At 39.3% G+C, this 23,112-nt stretch overlaps 1 long non-coding RNA gene across 1 annotated transcript; it reads left to right on the top strand.

Moving 5' to 3' along the window:
- The first annotated feature begins 1,494 nt into the window (after nt 1–1,494).
- LOC110015865 (uncharacterized) lies at nt 1,495–4,737 on the top strand. Its single transcript, XR_002874167.2, has 4 exons — nt 1,495–2,238; nt 2,569–2,602; nt 2,974–3,024; nt 4,616–4,737. It is a non-coding gene; the product is annotated as an uncharacterized LOC110015865 (long non-coding RNA).
- Nucleotides 4,738–23,112: the final 18,375 nt, after the last annotated feature.

Here is a 23,112-nt window from a genome sequence, read left to right as displayed (position 1 = left end):
CTCAGAAAGCTGCTCCATGTTTGAGACACAGTTTTTTTTTTGTGTTGGAACAAGGAGATTATACGTATGAAACATTTCACCTCTTTATTTGTTGATTTGAGTAGATTGTGATTCCATGCTGTGTGTGGGGCTCTGCTGGAAGCTTTTATACTCACAGGCAAAGCTCTTACTTTGAGAGGTTAAATGACAGCATTCTGGCTGCCAGAGTAGCTGCAAAAAGGGGAACGGGTGAAGGTCAGCTGGTGAAGAGGAAGGAGGTGTGCTGGTGGCTGTTTACCCCTCATTTTCTCTCCGCCTTCTTCCCCTTCCTTGTAATGTTATTTCATAAAAAGCAGGGTAAGCTCATTATGGACGCAACATCAACTCCATTAATAATGCCTTTGGCCTCACGGGGCCATCAATCATGCTCAACTCTAAAAGATTATTTAAAATTGCCCCAAGACCCCGAGGCGCACTGTTTTAAAAGTTGATTGGATTTTATTTATTAGCTCCTAGATTGATGAATTGATTTTTGTGTAGTCAGACCATACAGTCTGGCAATTCATGAATGAACTCACAGCACAACAACAGCATCACCAGAAAGAAAAAACTTTTCTTAATTGGAGTTTTTATCTGTGAAAAATAGTCTCATAAACTGTTTCGTTGTTATTGATTTTATACCACTGGTGTTTTTGTTGCATCATATTAATATTCAAGGGATAAAAATACATTTTCACTGTTTCATTGTTGCAATATACCAAAACTTATCATCATCAACGGTGAACGTGTGCTAATACAGTTTGTGTTTTAAAAAACTGAGGAGACCTTCTCTAATCCTCTTTTATTTATTGTAAAGGCATTCCCAGTGTTTTTTTTTATTATGATTAGAGTGTTTTTAGGCAAAAAAAAGGTAATTTTCTAGAATTTCTGCACAAATAGCAGTAAGCAGCAGAAATTTGCCTCTGAGGAGTAGAAGATGGACTGATGGTGTGGTGTAAGTCCACACTTCCCATCATCCTTTTGTTTACACTCTCTCCCGCTAGCTTGCAGCCCTACACAACTCCAAAAATGTCTAGTAATATTGAGGTTATCCAGCTAAACACGCAAGCTCAGATGAGGAAAACTAAGATGTAGATGGATCCATTTGCAAGTGGATGGATCATGACGGAGCGGAACAGGGAGCTTGTGGCCTGCTGATTGTAGAATTTACGTCGTATCTTTTTCCGACGGGATGTCTGTTCATGCTTCACACTGACTTCAATAAAGAAATGCTGTTTAAGATGATTGTTTTTTTTACCAAAAACACTTCAACATTATAGAACATCCAAAAAAAAGGTTAAAATCATCACGTTTAAGATTAGGAACAATCCTAAAAGTTTTAATGGCTGATATTGTCTCTCAGCAATTCTCAGTATTTGGTCCACATCATGTAATGTCAACCTTTTGAGCTTTTAAGAGTATTATAATTACAATTCCCCACAAAAACACCTTAAAGTGGTATTTTGCTCCATTTCTGAGTATTCCTCTAAAAACCTGCTCTCTGAGCGCCAGCCCCTCCCAATCCAAGAAAACAAATGGCTTCTCTCATTACGACACATGAAAGTGAGGAACAGCCCCTTCCATGAATAGTCTGCACAGCCAGCGCCGCCCCCAGGATAACACACACACCCACTTTACGTGCTAACGGTGATCAGCAAAAACGCTTTCATTTTATCTCCGCAATTTTCACATCCATCGTTGCAAAGTTTGGCTGTTGTTTGCTTTTGCAGACAAAACGCAGACACACTGCGGTGACACAGTCTGTCAGTTCTGTCTTCTCTGTGCAGGATGGCTGTGGCTCCCCTGGAAGGCTCCGCCCTCTCTCTGGTGGCCCTCCATGGAGTGGCACACAGCTGCCTGCACTTTAGGCTAATTTGTTTGAGCTGTATTTAAGTGGTTCTGTTTCTGTACTCTGTTTCGGGGTGTAGCTTATTGTAGTTCTTGCTCTAGCACATCTTACTTTATTTGATATTCTGGTGTTGTGTTCTGTCATGTTGTGGATTTTTCCCACCTAGAGTGGAGCTTTTTGTTAAGACTTCTGGTTTCTTCTTACTGTGGCCTGTCGTGTGGGTCATCCTGATAAATCCAATGACATGCCGAGGCCGACTGTTGACGTCATGAAATGAGCGCCATCTACAAGGAGCGATAGCCATGCAATGCCTCAGAGATCAAGAAGTCTTACTTTTGGGTAGGAAAACTAACTTGGAAAATAATTATAAGGTAAATTATAAAAGTAATTTATTATCATATATATATATATATATATATATATATATATATATATATATATATATATATATATATATATAAATTAACTAAACTATATATATATATATATATATATATATATATATATATATATATATATATATATATATATATATATATATATATATATATATAGTTTAGTCTGAAAGGCTTAAGAAAATCATGATATAGGCTCCGAGATGAAATTCAAATGTTTATTTTAAGTGTTTTCTGTACATTTATGCTGTGGTTGTATGAGTCATGAACTGTTAAATAACCTCACTAACCTTTTTTCCAATGCAGATTCTAACTCAAGAAGAGCAGGATCAGAAATAATGTAAGAGTTGATCTTGAGACATTGTTTTAGCTAAAAAATGTCAGAGTGGGTTAAATTGCTGATGAGTTATTTTCAGACTATCTATAAAAGATGATATAGCATACAATTTGAATTGAATTGTTCTAATTAGCAATTATTGTTTCCATGAATACAAGGAATTGCTTTGTGATGAGCTGTATGAGCAGCCCAACTAGATAAATCCTAAATCTGAAAAGTAAAAGTTATGGTGCAGAAAACCTACTCTGAGGAGTACAACTTTGTACCAAAAGTTACTTAAGTAAATTTAACAGATCAAATGTAACTTGTTACTATTCACCTCTGTTCACAGCAATTATAACAATACAATAACACTACTTTTTTTTGTCATAAAGGAGGTCTTGCATGGGAAGTCATGGGAAACTGCTTCGGCCTTCAGTGGTCATGTAAGGAACTGCAACATTTGGTGTTTCACGGATGGATTAATTTTGGGAACAGAATGTGGTTTTTGGTTTACAAAATGCTCCACAGCATGTTATTGAAATGGTAGCATTTTGTTCTTTTGGTTTCTGTGGCTGCAACACATTTATTGGCTGCATTTTTCATGTGTACTTGTGAATTTAACAGAGGTATTCAGTTTCCTGAAGGAAATACCTTAGGCTCGCCGTCACCCCAATGGTGATGCATCATTTTATAATTGTAACACTAATCACCTAACATAAGTGTGGAAAAAAAAACAATGTTTGTGTATTCTTGCAAGGAAAACTGTCAGAAAAGCGAGTATACATGTATCTTGCCAGTCCTCATTTTGTATTCATAAGGTTCATTTTTTGGTGCATTTCGGATGTTTTTTTCTGGTCTGACAAAGCTATGACACAGATTTGCACAGAATAGTATTTTAAAATTCATGGCCTCTTCACAAGCATTCGCTCCTCCACTTCAGTAGCTGTCACAGACTCTCTGATTTTATCTGCCATGTTTGAAACAATCACAAACTGCTCTCCTGGCTGAAGTGGCTCTTGAGCAATCTGTAAGATCAACGTTAAGAGACAGTCAACAAGACTGAAACAGGGGTCTGAATACTGAATTCACAAGAAAAACTGGCCTGCTATTATTTTTCAATTGTCTTTTACCTCATACTTTTTAAAAACGGTTTCCATGTCTTCGGGATCACAGTGGTCTGCAGAGACCTGACACAGTTGTGCGCAGGTGAAACAAACAGTCAGATTTGCGAGGAAAATACTCGTTTCAAAAGTGAGCCTTGGCTATTTTTGTTTTTCTCCCAGAGTTCAAGTTTCTTTTACTAGACATGATGCACCAAAGTCTTTTTTTTTTTTTTTTTTGCTATGCAATTCCAGCAGTGTTTGGATCAGGTCCACAGCCTGCAGCTGTCTACCCATCCTCCTGTATGGCTGCTGGCAACAAGCCTTCTTGCCTCCATGTTTAGGCTGTCCATAAGCCTGTCTACAGCCGAGCATATGTTCTCGCGCAGCTTGTGTCAAGCATGGCCTCTGCTCAGCTTCAAACCACACACATAGGCTGCTAGTTAGCTTGACGTAATTGTGTAAATAAATAATTCAGTTTTCAATTCGCTACATGACTACGTTAAAAAATAGGAACCAACGACTTGGACAGGAGCTGGACAAGTGAGAGGAATTCACGGTTAACCACTTACACATTAACAGCCTTGTTGACCTTTGTCACAGTAGATTTCACCTCTGGAGAGCATGATAACAAGATCCCTCAATGTATATTCTTATTTTCCCTCTTAATAATAGGTCTGTCTCTCTAAATAACGATACTTCTGCACACAACATTTCTTCATTTTCTGTGTTAATGCAAGGATTTTTGTTTTTTTAGCTTAGATTTCATTGGATTGGTTTTGATTGTCAGGTTTCTTCCTTGATCTTTGCCCTCTCTGTCAGGTTTTGTCTTTATCAAGTTCAGTTTCCCACTTTAAAAGAAATTCCTATTCACCTTAATTTCCCCCCACTCACACAGTGACAGTCAAGTATGTCTTTTGTTTCCTGCATTTAGGTCTTCCATAACCACTATCCCTGACAGTCAAGGCATTCACACACTGCAGAGGCGCCTGCAGTTGCAGCAGCGGTTGATGTTGCCATGGAGATTCACTTCAATAAAACTTGGGAGTACTAATACTCTAGATTGAAAACCTCATTACTTCACATCTGAAGAAAATCCTGAGATTAATCCTGCTAAAGATGATGTACAATGCAAATGACTCACAGTCAGATACATATGGATCTTAAATCTGTGGCTAACTGGTGTTTGCAAATGTAACTCTCCTGAAAAGACAGAAACGTGAAGAGCTGCTTTCAAATCAAAATGCATGAAAAAAGGCAGTTGAGATTTTTTATTTAAAAACGCATTAAGCATTTCTAAATGCAAAAGTTGACTAACACATAAAAATAATCTAACTGGTTACACTCTAATTTATTCGCATTCTTCAAATTAAACCAAAGAGGCGGAACAGAAAGCAATATTATAATATTATCATGTGTATGCTCACCTTTAAATTGACAAATATCCACATCATTCCTGGGAATTCTAATCAACAATACCAGTGAAAAAATTGGAAATTTGCAACCTGCTCCTGCAGCACCAAACCAAAAAACTCGTCCTCAACTCCTGCAACCGAATCAGCAGCTTTTATGATGTGAACACTAATTATTATGATGATTAAATTTGTGTGAAAGCCTGTAGGCTCACTGGATGAAAAAAAAGGGGCAGCAGAAACAGAATTGATGTTTTTTAAAATTTTCTGCCAGTTTAAGAAAACAAGAAATGCAAAATGTTTGATTTATTTATAATTAATGCTTTAAAAACACTGCCTGTTTGTCCACTTTCTTCATAAGAAGCTCTCAGTTGCATGTGATAAATGCATTGGTAATGAGAATTTTGAGTCAAAATGTCTGCTTCCCCCGGTTTGTCCCAGGTAAGGCTGGCGAGCAGGTTGTCCGGGTGTGCAGTGTGGGGCGGCCATGGGTGGTCCCGGCCTGCCTCTGGGGGTGGGGTCTCAGGACTCCTGGGCAGTGGCGTGCCTCTCATCTGGGCACCGACGTGGGTCTCGTGCAGTTTGGGCATTGGGTCTGGACATGGAGCACCTTGGGCCAGGGGGGTCTTGTGGGTGGTTGTTCCGGGTTCTTTGTTTGACGGTGGGGCTCTTGAGTGCCTGGATCGGCCGGGCTGTTACGCTGTCTACCCCTAGTTTGGGGTGTAGGATGCCAGGCCTCCTGCCTTTGCTCATTGTGATCAAGGTACACTATAAAAAGCTAATTTTTATTCAATCCACCTGCTTATTCACTTTTGCACAAATATGGGCATGGATACTGTTTTAACACCCCTCTTCAAGAATATTGGTTCTGCAAATCTCCCGTCTACCTGTCTGTGTGAATGAGCCTTGTGAGATAAATCTTTAAATAGCTGTGTGCAGACTATTTGTTGGTGGTTGTAGGTGTGTGTATGTGAGATTTAAGTAGTGCATTTTATTTATGACACTCTTATGGTATGACCATGCATTATCAACATATTTAGATAGCTGTTCCAAGTAGTATTTTTTTGTTATTAGTTTGTAATACTAGTATTCTCATACCTCTTTGTATTTGAGTTTTGTTAGGTGATGCAAAAACGGAAGGACACAAAGCCTAAGTTCACTAACTTTTACAATGCCAATTTAAAGGCAGAAACTTGCTTAAGTTTTTTAAAGTGGAAAGGTATTTGTGTTTTTTGCAAGTTTTACCTTTTCCTTTAAGGTGTCCTTGTTTAAACTCTTTGCCAATCAGCTCATGGTTCTTTTGTAAAATTGAATTTGACACTCAGCACTGAGCTGACTAATCTTTGGTTGAAATCAGGCCTACAATGCATTAAAGTAAATGTTCCCTCCGGGCCGTGGGCCCAGCCTACTGAAGTTTGAAGAAGTTTAATGTTTAATGAAACAGACAAGCTCAGGATGAATCCTTTCCTGGGGGAGGATCATTCAATGCCAACTTGAGCTCCATTTTACCTCCCTTCTGGGCCTATTGTGAAGAAAAATGATGCCCCACTTGCCATGATTTGGATGGGGCATGCTGTGATGCAAATGAAAGCCATATAGCTTGTCTGCCAGGGCTTCCACCCAAAAATCCTCTGGTTGCAGTGAGAATCTCTGCAGCGTTTTCCACAGACCATTAGCCTTGGATTGATGTGAGCTCCAAACTTCCACTTATTTGATCAAAGCTAACCAACAACCTGTAACGAGGGCTCTTTGAGGCTTTTGTTATTACACAAAGCAACTGAGAGGCTCATTCAGGCTGATCATCTGCTGCTCTGTTTCTCAGCTCGCAGACTTTAGTATTTCCTTTCTCCACAAGGATGACACTGAATATGCCAAATAATGAAAAAATGACAAAAAATGAAAAACAAGCAAAAGAAAAGTAAGAGGTATACTCAACAGCTAAAGATAAAAAGATTACAGTGTGAGCAACTTCTTTTATCTATTAGTATTTTTACTACCTTGGTTTCTGAGTGGTACAGTGTTTTCCAAAAACTTGAAAGTTGTGGGTTCTAGTCCTTAGTCAGGTTAATAGACATTTATACACCAATCTCTGGCGCCACCTATAGGACTCTTGGAAATGAAAAAAGAATTCTGAAGTGGGACAAGCGCAAGTCCATCCACCAAAGTTGTAAAAAAGACATGCATTTATGAAAGCTGACATTTAAGCTCATTACAATTGCTTTAACCCTTAAATACCAGTTTTTTAGTTCAAGTGTTGACGTTCTATGATTAACCAAAAGCAGCTTTTCTCAGTCAAAATCCGTTGATATAGGTAAATTGCTTAAATAGTCAAAGAGTTACGTGCAATATTTCCTGTCACCAATGACAGTTCAGGTATTAAAAGGTTAAAGTTGTCACAAAAAGAAAAAAAACAATGGAAAGATCACTGAAACCTGACTGTAAATGTGATAAACTTCTAGGTGAAATCTGCATTTTTAACGGTAAAAGGAATGGGAAATTTGTTTGAAGAACTGCAACATTTGATCCCTCTGGAGTTGTGTTATATTTGGGAATCAAAGGTTAGGGATTGGTCCAAACGAGGACCGGTCTTGACACTCAGCATTGAGGGGATTCGGTCACTAAATTGTTCACAAGCCGGTCTGGGATGGCCATACACCCCCCCCCCCCCCCCATACCCCCCCCCCAGAGATGGATTACATACTGAGAACAAATTTGACTCTGAGGTGTTCAGGTGTTAAGTAACATGCGATAGAAAGCAGGTTTGCTTCCTTTTATTATAATTACTGTTTATTTAATCGGGACAAATACATAAAAACATAGATCATTGCATTGAAACTGTCATGATTTGTATGACGTAGCAGACCCAGATGCTGGAACCCGGAAGAAAACTCAAACGAAGAATGAAAAACTAGGTTTTGATTTTCCGGCTGGAAAAATCAGTGGTCTTTGGAGTTCATTTCCTTTCGGCTGGTGATCAGAAAAGGCAGTGGGCTTGCTGTAGTAGGAGTTCTCTTCGTGGCTGTGGCAAGAGTCGTGGCGTAGCTGGAGCGGAGCGTTGCAGGAGACGAGGTAAGGCAGCGGCAGATCTTGGAGAGGAATATTCCAGGTGGACACTCGTGGAGCTGGACCTGAGAGCGAGACAACAAGCCGAGGTAAGTCACGAGGAGGTGACCAGACTAAGCACCGTGAAGGGCAACGAACTGGGCTGGATCTCCTTAAGAAGGCGGTGAGCAGATGAGGTGAGTGTCAAAGCTGGTTCCAATCATCAGAGCAGAGGAGAAAGGAGGGGGTAGGAGATACTGCCAGAGGCTGTTGGGGCAGCGGACGGCGGGCACAGAAGACTCTCCTGAACAGGCTTGATCTGGGAAACATTGAATGAAGGGTGTACCTTGAGTGCCACAAACGGACACAGGATGGATTAATGACACGCTCGATAGTATAAGGTCCGATGAAGCGTGGAGCCAGTTTACGTGATGTAGCCTGGATGGGGATGTTCCGAGAAGAGAGCCAAACCCTCTGACCAGGCTTGTACGTGGGTCCCACCACCCTGCGTCAATTCACGATGCGGCAGTTGCTTTCCCTGGTGCGCAGGGAGGTGTGAGTGACCACTCTCATTGACCAGAATGAGTCCTAATTACAGCAGCTAGTGCTCTGCAACAGGTTCTGGTGTTTCTGGGTTTTCAGGAAACCCATCTGATGTTCAGCCAACATGTGATGAAGATCATACAATTTCTGCCATTCAGTAATCAAAGATAAAAGTTTTTTTAAAGGGCACCACTACTGCCGTTGCTAAGACAGTTAATTAACCTTCCTCTTTGTTACCTTTTTGGGGATCCAGGTTTTTTTTCTTGGTATTACCTAAACAATTTGTAGTGCCTAAACCTGAAGACCACAGCCAGATCTGTTTACCGGCTTGATACTGGTTGTGCAGATCAATGTTAAATATTGGGTTTGATCAAGACAAAGCCTTACAGAAAACTCTACTGAAATGTTAGGATTCTTTTGATAAAATAGTGATCTTATTATCTCATTCTTACACTGGTGAATTTCTTGCAAAACCTTATATATTTCCCGTCTGCATTTTTGCCCGGTAAATTGTGACATTCTCACATTTTACTTGTCTGTGTGTGTGTCAGCAATTGATGGTGTTGGACCCCAAATTGCAGGAGATTACTTAACAAAATCTTAAAGCTTAAAAAAAATCTATTAACTAAGGGCATAACTAAAATGGTGACAACAGCAGATGACCTGACAAAAATGAAGAGGAAACTAGACATTTAAATAGACTAAGGACGACTGACTTAACAGAATACATCTGTGGATGATTAGCAATTTATACCTGGTGCAACTGTGACAGTGGTAAACACAAACCCTAATGACACAACATGATACGAGCCAAGACAACATACCTAACTAGAGAGGACATTTCTCAGTGTGTGCAGTGAGATACCAATATCTTGCCAGAATGCACCATTCGTTACACGTTTATTTAGAGAAATATTCGTTTTAATTCTCAAGCAGTCTTTGGGAATTTTGGTTTGGATTTTAATTCATACACAGTCAAAGTAAAAATTATAAATAAGAGCAAAATGTTGATCATGTTAATTAATGCTTTACATTTTGCAGAACTGACACATGGGGAATCGGGGTTTTATTCCCAGGGGGTGCAATGAGCTTCGTGTGGGTTCTACTGCCTAACTGTGTAACCTCAAGGGTGGTCCCCCTGTACCGGTCCCCAGCCCGGGTAAATTACAGGGGTGTTTCAAGAAGGGCATCCTGCATTAAAATCTGTGCGAATCAGTGGAAGCTGTTTTGCTGTGGCGACTTCTAAAGGGATCTAGGAAAAGGCAGGGGTGTAACGATTCATTGAGTTTTGATTTTGGTTCATTTTGAACAAACCAATTCAGTGACCTTAGATCCAGGACATCTTTATCCAAAAATGTGATGGCACTTGGTAATTTTTATGTCCTGGTAAAATAGACCCATCTTGTCTTAATCCATATGGTATTTTCCAATTTCGATTCGATTATTGATTTGTCTCATTTTGAAATGATTTTTTAATCACATAGGTCAATGTAGTTGGATTCTGCCTGAGACAGATCAATCTGTTTCAATCCTAGGCATAGAAATCCATTGATGGATTAATTGCAACACCTCTAGCAAAAGGTAAAAAGAAGACATAATTGGAATCACACCATTAGGCAAAAAAGGATTTTCTCATCATGTTAGTTGGTAAACCACTTATTTGACACATTTTCATTGCCTACTGTCCGTTCTTTTGTGTATTTGCTCCTTTGCTTCTAATATTTTCAAACAGGTGAAATCTTTATTGCATTGTGCATCTGAGCAGGTGAAACTAAACCAGAGCTACATTTCAGAGATCTCTTTTTTCCCACACTAAGACTTCTTTATTTACCCCTCTTCGTTCTGTTTACAAAGGCAGCTACAAAACTAGGTGTCGTGAGGTGACACAGCACACCTCCTACTGCTATTTCCCTTTATCTCAGTGTGTTTCCCCCGATCATCCTCAGAGGTGGAGGTGAGTTCCGGGCTCAGAAGCTGAAGCAAAACAGTTTGTTCACTGATCTCCTGCAGATTAACAAGCATCTTTTTTTTTTTTGTTGGGAACATGCCAGCAGCTTTATTTATTAAGCTGAAGTATCTTTTTTTGTCTGTTAAAACACGCTTGTTTTCTCCTGCATGCCACATGAACTCACATCACCTCGCATTTCGATTTTGTGACTTTCCGAGTAAGGTTTTAAGAGCTGCATTAAATCCAATAATGTTTCAGGTGTTGCTTTTTTTTAAAGTATGTATTTGTACAATCTTTAAAATTCAGGTCATGTGCCAAATGAAGATCAGTCATCGATTATTAAGCCTTACCGTTAATCTTTGGGTGACAGTTACTTAATGCTATTCCTTCTCAGATAATAGATGAACTTTAGATGCAAAAAAATATGGTTATATTAAAATGTTTGAGCGTGGTTCAATCTCCATAGAACACACCATAAATCAAATACTTGTCCCTAGAGCTCATTTTACACGACAAAAGTTACACGATTTGTCTAAAAAAAAGTGTGATTTTAAACACCGGTCAGATAAAGACAAAAAAAACTAAATCAAGGTATTATAACATTTATTATTTCAGTTTTCTTCCTGAGATACGAATATTAACTCTAAAGAACCTTCTAGGATTACATTTACTGTCTTGATTTAGTGTAAAGCTTGTTAAAACCGCCCTCTTTTTATTAAATTCCTTCGCACAGTCAGATAAATCCAAGAGCAGTGAATTTCATTTTATTAAAAAGATATTCAGATATAAAAAAAAATCTCAATTTTCATTTTCTTTTATAATCTCTGCTTTTCTTCTGTCTTTATCCTTTTAATGCCCCAACTACCATGTGAATTGTAATGAGCAGTGCAACACAACTGCGTCACTGTGACAGAAGAGTGAATTCGTTAACAAGAATCTGGTATAATATTGGTTAAAGGTTAATGCTCAACTGGATGAAGATGCCCTTTTTTATATATATATAACCTTACAGAAATTCTGGATAATCGCTCAAATTACTGGGATTTACATAATTCTACCAGCATTTAACCCCCATAACTCTCATCCTGCTAGCAGGATTTCATCTGCTCCTGCAATAATATTTGGGAAAGATGAATGTATTCTTTATTCAAAGACGTGCTCTGATGAAAATTGTGTTACTTTAAAAATACATTGGGCGGGGCACAAGCTCCCCGCTTTGCCCCATTCTGATGCATCCACTTGTACACGACTAGATCCATGCATAGCTTTGTTTTCCTGCATAGCTCCAATATTGCTCACCAGTTTTGTTGTAAACAGATAGCTCTCAATTATGGGTGATGGGAAGGGGGGACAGGGTTGCCCTACCCACAAATCAAAAGTAGAAAATATTTTGTTTTTTTTGTAAAGTGAATTTGTAATTGCCTATTGACGGTCTTCAGAAACTATGTAATCGAAAATGACGATTTTCTAAAGATTTCTACTAAAAATAGCTCACTCATGATTAAAAGACTACTGGGAATGCTTTAAAAAAGATCTAAAGATGCTTCGAGTGGGATTTTAAACTAAACAAAGCAACAAATATTTCAAGTTGAGTTTTGTCTCGATGAAAATAAGAAAAATATCATAAGATTTAGGATGCCCAAGCTTGCTGCATCGCCTACCGCCGTCTACCAGCCAGCCAGCTGCCTGAATGGTGGCATGACGAGCAAAAGAGTTCTGCGGCGGAGCTAGGAGCTATGTCTAGAGAATTGCTGCGGTATGGCAAAGCAGGAAGCTTGTGAATTCTAAATATTATCATATTTTTCTTATTTTCATTGAGAAAATAATAAATAAATCATTCTTGGTGTTATTTTCCCCTCTTGAACGAATGTGTGTCACAGAGACACGGAAGTAGCTGCAGGAAGCGGCTTTTGCGACAGGATGGAGACCGTACCGGGATGTAAATGAACGCAGACATGATTACCGATGCTTTTGTGCTTTTTAAAATAAATAAATCTGATCTCTAAACATCCTCAGTGCCTTCCATGCAATGTAATGAGACACGCACAGACAGAAATGTGACTAATCACGTGAATAATTATTTCGTTCGCACTAATTAATTATTTCGAGGGATTGGAATATTATTTTGTGGGAACAAGATATTTTTTATTTTATCCATGTCAGGACATGGATAAGGACTCCGTAGTTAAGGGTTCCATATGCCTTGATATATGTCTTGATATAAACAATCTAAGCAAATAAAAATGCCTTGTTGTCTTTTCTGCTTTGATTTTCAGTCGGGTTTTATAGAAAACTGGGCCGAGCTCAAATCACAAAGATGGTTCCAAGGATACACTGACACTGTTTCAACTTTCCATAATGAGATATGATTCTCTTTGTAATTCAGAAGAGGTGGGAGGTAGACTGAAACTAAAAGCTGTTCTGAATGACAACAGACACAGTTTGCTTATTTTCAATGGAATAATTTGAGCAGCACGCTGCCTGATCAAGCGCAGCTCGGCTGCCATCTTTAGCAGTTTGTTGTGCTCTCGGCCGGTGACTGTGGATATTTGGTGCTTCTCCAGGCCTGCTGGTGTATGGGTTCAAGCTGTTAATGGCAAACTATCATCCCATTTATCTCTGTGAGTGCTGGGCTTTTGTCAACAGTCTGTTACTGTAAAAAAGGTTCAGACAAAAGAAAAACAAAAGTCCTCTTGCTCCTTAAGTTGGATCATCACCCAATTTTTAAAAAAAATCAGAATTTCCCTCAGCCAAGACTGAGGGGTTTCCTGCAGTGGTAACAGACAAGTTTAAAACAAGAGCCACAGTCTGGAGGTGAGAAATCATAGCAGATCGTTCTCAGCTTGGTATTGCAGAGTTGGAGGTTAAACTTTGGCAAACGTATCCAAATATTCAGAATTTGACTAAATATATCCAAGCACTAGTCATCAATTATTATATCTTTAAACCTTGATAAACCTAATAATCTAGCTTTGACATAACAGATCTGGGCTAAATGCATAAGTACACTAGGGCTGAATCTGAATTGCTTCTCTACCCCTACGGCTCCTCCCTGTCCTTACATTTATTTCTCCGAGCGATATATGGAAAAAATTGCTTCTTTGAATTTGGATGTTACAACCTTTCGATGATGTCATCAATAGTCAGAGGTCATCTATGTACATTAGCTGCCAGTGCTCAGAAAATACAGAACAACATTGGTTTTATAACTTTAAAAAGTCATGCAAAAACAATAAACTCAATACTTACAATTAAATGTAAACTTCTGTGCTTCAGAGAATAACCTTGGGAAAAAAAATGCGTTTCTCCTCAGTGTCACAAGTACAATGCAGATCACCCAGCCCTAAATCTCAATGGCTCCCCCTTTTAAAAAACTCTTGAACCTTTGAAAGTTTTCACTGTGGCTGTGTAGACATTTTTTAGTACTTTATCAGACCATTAATGAAACAAGAATCAATTGATCTAACAATTTACACCTTTCGTTTTTTTTCATTGAGTGGAATGGAGTGAGGCTGGATGGTGGAATAACCAGAGTACTGTATACTTTGGAGTTTGTTTTTGTCCTTTTATTCTTTAGTATGTTTCTTCTTGTAATCCTAGGAAGTTGTTTTAAGTCTGTTTTTGATTCACCTTTAGATTAGCTTCTTTTGGTATTTTCAACCACACCTGGATCAACCTGTGCCTGGATAGCTTTACCTGATGCTAACATTGGAGTGGAAAAGATTTTGTTCTAGAATAATGAAAAAAAGAATTGTGGTGTCTATGACCTGATTGAGAAGGGTTAGATTTTCATACACTTTGTGTTGCTGTTGCCCTGCTTGGGTTTCCAAAAAATTGACACCAGCCACCCAGACCAGGGGCAGAAGGACCACCGGAGAAGGGTGTAGGAGCACAGAGCGCTACCAGTGACTTGCCCCACCGGTACAAGACCCCACCCACCTGAGGCTCTACCAAATGAGGGCCCTGTGACTGGTCAAGAGTCCTGAGCATCCTCAACCGCAGACAACAACTGGGACAAACCAAAAAAAGGAGCTGATACCATCCACCATGTAGATAGAACTGTTCATCACCTTTTCTGCTTGGGCTTTAGTACTGAATTAGCAATGCCAGGGAACGAAAGCTGTGCTGGACACTCTGCTAATCAACCACAGATACTAACGTTTTATGTTGCAAATTATAAAAAAAAAGTGATGGATGGATGGATGTTGTCACTTAAGATTCCCTTTTGAAAAAAAAACAACTCACATAATTGTTGGACATTATAGTTATTAAAAATGCCACAAATTGCTTTGTTTGGTTTTGTGTTCAAAAAAATGACATCATAAATTCTTTCTTAAGAAAAAGAACGAGATATTTCAGCATCCTTAGAAAATAAATCAGAGAACAGAATGCTGAAACTATGTAAAAGCTGTATGATAAATGAAAAGTTTACAAAAATGCAATGTTTAAAAATTAATTTAACATGAAACAACCTGTAATACAACACTGGGGAAAATTTTCTTTATGTCAAAGACTGTTAGATTTGTAATAAAACACTGGCATTTAAAATGTTGACTCAGCCCCTTTTTAATGGATCCAGTCATTACATTTTATCACAGGTGACAATGCCAAGGCCGAACGGTGTCATTTTATTTCTATCTTGCTGGACGGCTACTATAAAACAAGAGACTTAATGTTTTAATACTATTTTTATGGCTGTGTAGGAAAGAACACATTTCTGCACATCCAAGCTTTAGATTTGGTCCATTGTGAACATTGATTGGTGTGAGAGCCTGAGGATGCATGGAATCGGGAGAAAATGTAGACTTCACCAGCCTGAATATTGCTGTGGTACATATCACCACGGCACAAAAAAGGCACAAAAATGAAAAAATGTGATGCAAAAAAAAAGAAATTGAATAAAGGCAGAAAAGGAAAATTCAAGGCATGGACTTGAGGACTGACATTGACATGGAGCAGTTTTATTCAGTTAAAGGTAGAGAGGGATGTGTATTTGTACTTGTGTATACTTTACTTAAAAAACTGGCAGCGATAGTCAGAACACCAAAAGAAAATTCCATAAAAGCAAGATGAAAGGGGTACAATAATATTGACCGTGACTGGTATTTTTGGCATAACTTAATTTGGTAAAAAGACACTTCACTGAGTTGTGTTCATAATTAAAGATAAAAGGGGAAAAAAAAGAATATTTCTATCAGCAAATGTGGTAAAGACATTAATCTAGTGGGCCAGTGGGAGTGTCTGCCATGAGACTGGGAGGCGTGGGTTTAAATCTACAGTTGGGTCACACTGAAGACTAAAAACGGGATACTGAGCTTTAAAAGAGCTATATATAATGCTTTCCTTAAGCCTTTCAGAGTAAACTAGATCCATAAATGTTTCAATATATTGACTTTGGAAGACTAAAGACAATTTAATTTTTAAAACGAGTTAATTTAGCGAGTTTATTTTCCTACCTGGATGTAAGACGACACGATCTCTGAGGCACCGCCTTTTTGTGTGGGTGCCGCCCATTTCATGACGTCATCCTAAAGTCGGCCTCGGCAGCATGTCTGGATTTCCCCCCACAAAAACATCCGTACTTTTGCAAAGATGGATGTGCATTTTGTGCATATAAAGGGAAAGGCTTTCACAGATCACCGCTAGCTCAGCAGAAAAAGTGTGTGTGTGTGTTTGTTTCAGCCTGGGGACGGTGCTGACAGCGTCGACTCAACCTGGAAGGGGCTGTTCCCCACTTTGTGATGTCACAACGTGAGAACCCACTCAGAGAGCAAGGTTTTAGAGGAATACTCAAATGCATTAATGAATCAAAACAGTGCTTTTGTGAGGAAATAATATTATTTATTAAAAAGGCCTAAATAATGCAAAATACACTTGAAAAAAAAAGTGAATTTTGCATTATTTAGGCCTTTTAAGGGGTTGGATTGAGAGGTTAATTCAGCAAATGGCCCTCAACTATTCATTTCCAGATTTTTTATAATTTGAAGTTTTTTCTTTTTCAATAATTAATCAAACTGGTCAAAGTTTGGCTTCCTGGAAGTTCAGCAACAAGCACTTCCTGTAGATCTTCCTTAAAGCTGTCTGAGCCAATTCCTCCAGGGGTTTTAGGGTGCACAATTTATTTAATAGTGAGGCTACAGACGCTCAAAGATGCAATCAGGGCTCCTCAGTAAGAGTGACTGAAGTGATTACTGAAGTCATCATTTATTCCGTATATGGGTTAATTTAACAGGATTTAATTACGGTGAAATTGAACTTTGCCTCATTTAACATGTGAACTCCAGGAAGCATTTTGAGGGCCCTCAAAGGTCCCTGTAACTGCATCAGGATGTGCTGATCCAATCAACCTTCTAGACGATGAATCATTTCATTAATCAAAGAGGAAATGAATCAAACAGAAGGTCAGCGAGCCAACGCCTCGTCTAACATGGCCTCTTGTTTAATTTCACAATATTACATTAGGCAAAGTTTGCCTTGATTTGCGTCAATCTACAGTTTTTATGCAACTGTGTCCATGCTCCTATTAACAAACAGTTTTTCATCTCACAACAAATTTACCATGGATCATCAGTACAAATACGACACTCATATGATTTCAAATTAATACATGAGTTTTGGAGTTTGAACATGTTCAGAGCTGCAGCAGTGATGTCTAACCTGAGTTCATCTGCAAAACATGAGTGCTCAACCAAGAAGCCTCTAAAATCCGATTTTCATGCGAAGCTTCCAAATGCACAGAAAACCTGTCAATTATCCTTCTGTTGTGATAAATAATGGATTTGTTGCTCTGTTGGTAAAACTTTCTCGTAGGACAGACTTAATTTATTCAAAAAAAGCTATTGTGACACATTGAGAGAACCTCTCAGGAATGCTTAAGGAGATGTTATCAATGAACAGATTCAGGAAGAGAAAAATGTTTAAATGAAGTCACAGCAAAAATTACTGACTAAAGTCCTTGAAAATGTTTAGTTTGAATCAGGATTTAAAGCATAACATTGGCGGATTGGTCATTCTATAAGAACGCAAGTACAGTAGACATTAGGGAGATAGTGATGACCATAATATAGAGGACAAAATGAACCTACGTGCCTTGATCACAACTGCCCTTATGGCACAATACTGTGGGTGAAAAATGTGCAACCCTGCATAGTGCACGCAAGTGTATTAAAAATGATATTAATATAAATACATTAATATTTTTCAATGGGCATGCTGTGGGCGACAGGTTCTATTGAATGCTTAAAACATGGAAGTATAAGTCAGGGTGCAGGGACACTGGTTTGTAGTACGGAAGTGAAGAGAAGACATTTAAGTGCTGTTCACGTTATAAGCGCGCGCTCCTGGTGTTGTAGCCTCTTATGTCTTGCTCCTTCTGCTTTGCTGCATCCCCTTTCATTCTGCTTACCTGGCAGGTGAAGCCAATGATCTTGATCAGCACCTGCCAGGTATTTAAGTCAGAGGAAGTCACAACCAAAGAGAGGCATGCAGAGAGCAGAGCAGGAGGCTGAGGAGCAGTTGTTTTGTGTTGGAGCTGTGCTGGTTGGTTTGTTTCCATTTTGATTCCCTCTTGGTCCTCAGCAGTCTTATACTGCTGGGTTTTGTTATGTTAGTTTGGGGTTGGACCTTGGTAGTCCTTATTTGCGGGCTTTGTTTATTTTGTCTCATTAGTTAGATTTTGTTAGGTAGCCTTAGCAGGGAGCTGCTGACTCCGACGGTCAACGTGGCTGGGTCAGTTGTCTCCCTGAATTATTTTCTGTTTGGCCAAGGCTCCAATCCCTTTGTTTTGTCTTTTGTTGGGACCAGCACAGTAATTGTTTATTTCTTTTTGTTTTACAGGACACAGGTTATTTCTACCATTTAATAAACTGTGTTCCTAAACTTTGGTGTCCATCATCCATATGTTTTGGCCCCCTTTTGATTTCCCCTAGACTGGGCCAGGTTTGCCTGTCGGGGCCGTAACATAGCCTGACTGTTAGAAATGAGAATACCAGACATTCAGAGTGTAGTTTTTGCGGACATCCTATGGGCACTGATATATCACGTGCACACCCGTGCATGCAGTATTTGTTACCGGTCAATAAGGGGTGAGTTTTGGCACCTTACTCAAAACTAGCGTGCAGCCTTAGGGTATTGTAGGGCAGCATTCAGCCTTTTGTTTTAAGAGCATGCGTTTTATGATAGCATTGTACGCATACCACATGAACGACAATGGTACGCCCCATTTTCACGACGTCCCTTGAAATTTGGATTTTAACCACAAGACACCCCTTGTGCTATCTTGTGGGGTCCAGATGACCCCACCATTACATTGATGTGTTCTCCCTACCATGACAAAGGTGGATAAATGTGGATAAAAAATAATCCATGGTCACCAGTGAAGATCACAAATTATTGAAGAAAAAAGTGGGGTCCAGATGACTCCCAACGTTAAAGTGCCTAGGATAGCACAAGGGTTAAGATGCACCCATGCATTCTTACATCTGTACAGGTACACGTGACCAAGACGTAAAGTCCTTGAGACCAGAAGTTTGGAAAACTTCTCTTCCTTCCCAGCTGCTCCATTAAGGAGTAACCACATAGCACAATGTGTTTCCAGTTAGCCTATTCTCTTCCAAACTTGCACCAATTTACACACATCCTTAAATACTTTAATTTTTTGGGATTTAAACTTTTCCTGATGGTAAAAGGTGGATTTACATGCTTTTCTATATAACAACCTGTGTTACAGACATGTTTTTATATCAAATTTAAATGCAGAGATCAAGATGCACAGGAGAGAAGGATGTAGAAATGCATCTGGACGTTGGGGGCTTTTCTGCTGTGATTAATTAAATTTAACTGCAGTCATTCAGACTGATGACCTTCCCCTCACCTCGTGACATACAATGAGGCAGCTCAATATGTAATCACAATTTAACATGTTACAGAGCAACATGCTGCTGCATGCTCCACAGCCTATCTCAGATGAAAGGTTAATAAGATTCGTTGATGTCAACATATTCATATCCTAAAAATCTAATTAGATGAGACAAACACCTAAACAGCAAAACAGTGGAATGTTTAGAAAATACGTTTATTATTTTGCGTTTATCCGCTAACACTTCAAGAAAAGTCTCCTTTAGGTCTAAAAGCTTGTCCACATTATCAGAAGAAAGTAAACAATGTTTGGGGTATCATGAAAAGTGAGGAGCGAACACCTGAAACGGATGCATGTGGATAAATGCATGAGAAGGTTTATGATGCACACCTTTTCAGAAATAGCTCTCATGTGTTTGTTTCTGTGGCAGCTGCTGACTTGGTGACTAATCACTTAGTGCATCAGTTGCTAGGAAATAAAAGCCAACTTATTTAAAGACATGTAAAATGGTTAAATGAGGATGATTCACAAATAAAGTTTAAGACTAAAATCAGAATTGATGTTGCTTTTGGTAACTTTTTATTGTCAGTGTAACTTCAGAATATACTTTTTCTGTTCTTTTTTTTTTTTAATCCATGTTCGAATCAATATTTTTAGCTTCTTGCTTTTTGTTTACCAATTTGCTATTTGGGACCAAAGTTGTGTTTTTGGAAAGATCTGTGATTCAATTCTCTGAGCTCCAAATAAACAACTGCCTCACAAAAACTGAGGCCTTAAATCTGGGGAATGATTGCAAGACCGTAACCTAAAACCAGTTCACGTTTAAATTATATCATATTTGTTGAAGTTGAAGTTCCATTTGTGCCCTTTGTGTTTGTGGCCTCATAGTTCATGGTTTGTAAAAGATAATACGGCATAAATGTGTAACTAATCAAAGCTAAATCAAAGAATGATTGGTTCTTCTCATAAGAGATGTCTTAAATTGTCCAGAGTCCCACAAGTTGTTACACACTGTGTGTGTGTGAAATCTGTTCTCCACATTTGGGTTCTCCATGATGGAGCAAGCAGCAGTTGCAGCTGTGCTTGGGAATCACTTGAGGACCCCCCCCCCCCCCCTTCCCCTCCCCAATCCCTTCTAACCCTTAATGCTGAGTGCCAAGCTCAGATCCAGTGGGCCCAACTTTTGTCTTTGGTACAACCCAGGTATAGAAATTGGGGCAAAGCGTCTGCCTACAGTATGTGCACATTTTTTTTCTACTACAGTGAGGGGCTGATACAGTTCAGTTGGTGTTAGGTGTCTTACCAAAGCACAGTGGATGTCTGCGTTTGATTTGAATCCCTAACCAACAGGCAACAGGTTGGCTGCTACTGCAGGCTGGTGTATTGTTACGCAAGTTCTGCCTACAAGGGCTTCAGATTTCCACTCGCATAAAAATCCAGATAGCATCAAAGCCGGATTAACCATTTGGGCAACTGGGCGGTTGCTCAGGGGCTCATGGAAAGTCCTGGGCTTTGCAGACTTGTTCTAGTCAGTGGGATCGCTGAGTGAAGAGTGTTTAAGAAGGGTGTAAAGAAAACAGGGGATGCAATTATCCCCTCTGCAAACATTTATTAAATATACTGACTGTTGGTGTGGTAAGGGTGTCGTAATGTTCATTCCTCTCAAAAAACAACACCTAAGCTGTATTTAGATCCATTCATGCATCTCTGAGCAATCCTCTAATAACTTGCTCTCTGAGCACCAGCCCCTCCCAATCCCTGAAAACAAGCGAGTCGTCACCTTGTGACATCACAAAGTAAGGAACAGCCCCTTCCAGGAAGAGTCTGGGCTGTCAGCACCGCCCCCAGACTAACACAAACACCCACTGTCTCCACAGTATACACAAGCATCTTTGCAAAAGTTTGGATGTTTGTTTATCGTGGGCAAAATGCAGAGACGTGCTGCCGAGGCCGACTCTAGGCTGACGTCATGAAATGGGCGGCACCCACATGGAGCGAAAGGTGGAGCCTCAGAGATCGAGTCGTCTTACTAGGTAGGAAAATGAGCTGTGAAAATAACAAATGAGTTCTTTAGTGTGACAAATATAATATATTATCATTTATATGAATATAGTTTACTTTGAAAGGCTTACAAAAAGCATGGTATAGGCCCTTTAAGTCGATTGATCAGTGAACCCCCTAAGTGCGTGGTAATTTCTCATGAGCTGATCTTTTTTGTCTTAAGTACAACCTTAGGGCAGAAATTTTAAAGAATACTGTAACGTATTCCTAACTTGCTTTTTTTAATGTTTCTTTTTTATGAAGGACCATACAGTATGTGTGCACGTCAAAACTCTGCATGTATATAATCATTTTTTTTCCTTTTTCCAGACAGTTATTCTCATAAATGTCAATTGATGTGAGGAAATTATAAATATATATTTTCAGTTACAGTAATGTTTGCATTTTGTTCATGCTATAAGCAACCACGTTTTGTTTTTTTCCCAAAAATGTACCTACATTTTAAACAAGTAGTAAAAACGACTTATCGTGGTTGAGACGGTTAAGACTCTGACTCAAGTTTTGTTTTTGTTCCTCATTTGTAGATCGATTTGAATTCAATCGTCTGCGAAATGAAGAAAAGTATGTTGTTCCAAGCAGTTAATTTATGTTTCCGTTCAGAAAAGCTCAAATAAGAGTTTACAAAAAAGAAATTATGTTACTGTGACCTTGTAGTATCTCTGAACGCCAAAGATGTTTGGAAAAGCGGATTTGTTGACAGAAGTTTTTGCAGTAAATGACTGGGAAATATGCATTTCATGTGTTGAAAAGGCTCTGTAGAGTCCCAGATGAGTCATTTTTTTTAATGTATTTCACTGTGGACGATGAAGGTCTACTGAAACACACAGATTTAAAGTGAAACGTGAAATTGTACCTGTGCTGTGTGTCATGTTTTTAAACTGAGGCTGCATAAAAAGCCCCCTCCCCACCAACAAAAGTACAAACACCCACTACACACGGACACACATTCATGCTCTAAGTAGTCCCTGCTGAATCCCACAATCCTCAGATAAAAATGCAGCTCACACAAAGAACCTGGGAGTGTGTTTAATCTGTGTGTATCTGCCTTCATTGTTTACTGTACATGTCTGCTTCTTCCTTTCCCCCCTCAGTGCCTCAGCCTCTCCCTTGTTCCACCAGTCCTGTTCAAATCAATAAAACTGCGTCTTCCTGTGTGGAGCTGGGATATTGTCCCTGCCATGCAGGTGGGGTTGGGTCGGTGACCATGCTATTTCTTGGATTGCAATTAATCAGCTGTGATAAATAAAAGACGCATTTAGCTCTGCTGCCGGTCTGCACTCTGCTTGTTTGCCTTTATCCACCACCTGGTAGTCTGGGTATTAAACTTTTGAATGTGCAGAGTGGCCTTGCCGAGGGTAAGTGTGTGCGCGACCAGTCGACCTCCACGTGAACATCCTGGGTTGTGGTTAGTATTCCTAATGTGTGGTTATCTTTGCTTGTAGATGCAGTCGTGCCGTCACTGCTATTTTGCTTTGTTCTCTTGAGGTTAAGCTTCAGCAGATGATCATTATTCAAAGATTGGATCGCTGTTTAAACTGCGGCAACCTCTTTCTGCTTTACTCCAGGAA

This window comes from Oryzias latipes, chromosome 11 (assembly GCF_053564925.1).
Source record: "Oryzias latipes strain Hd-rR chromosome 11, Olatipes_Hd-rR_3.1".
NCBI classification, from domain to species: Eukaryota; Metazoa; Chordata; class Actinopteri; order Beloniformes; family Adrianichthyidae; genus Oryzias; species Oryzias latipes.
This window is presented reverse-complemented; position numbering and strand designations above follow the sequence as displayed.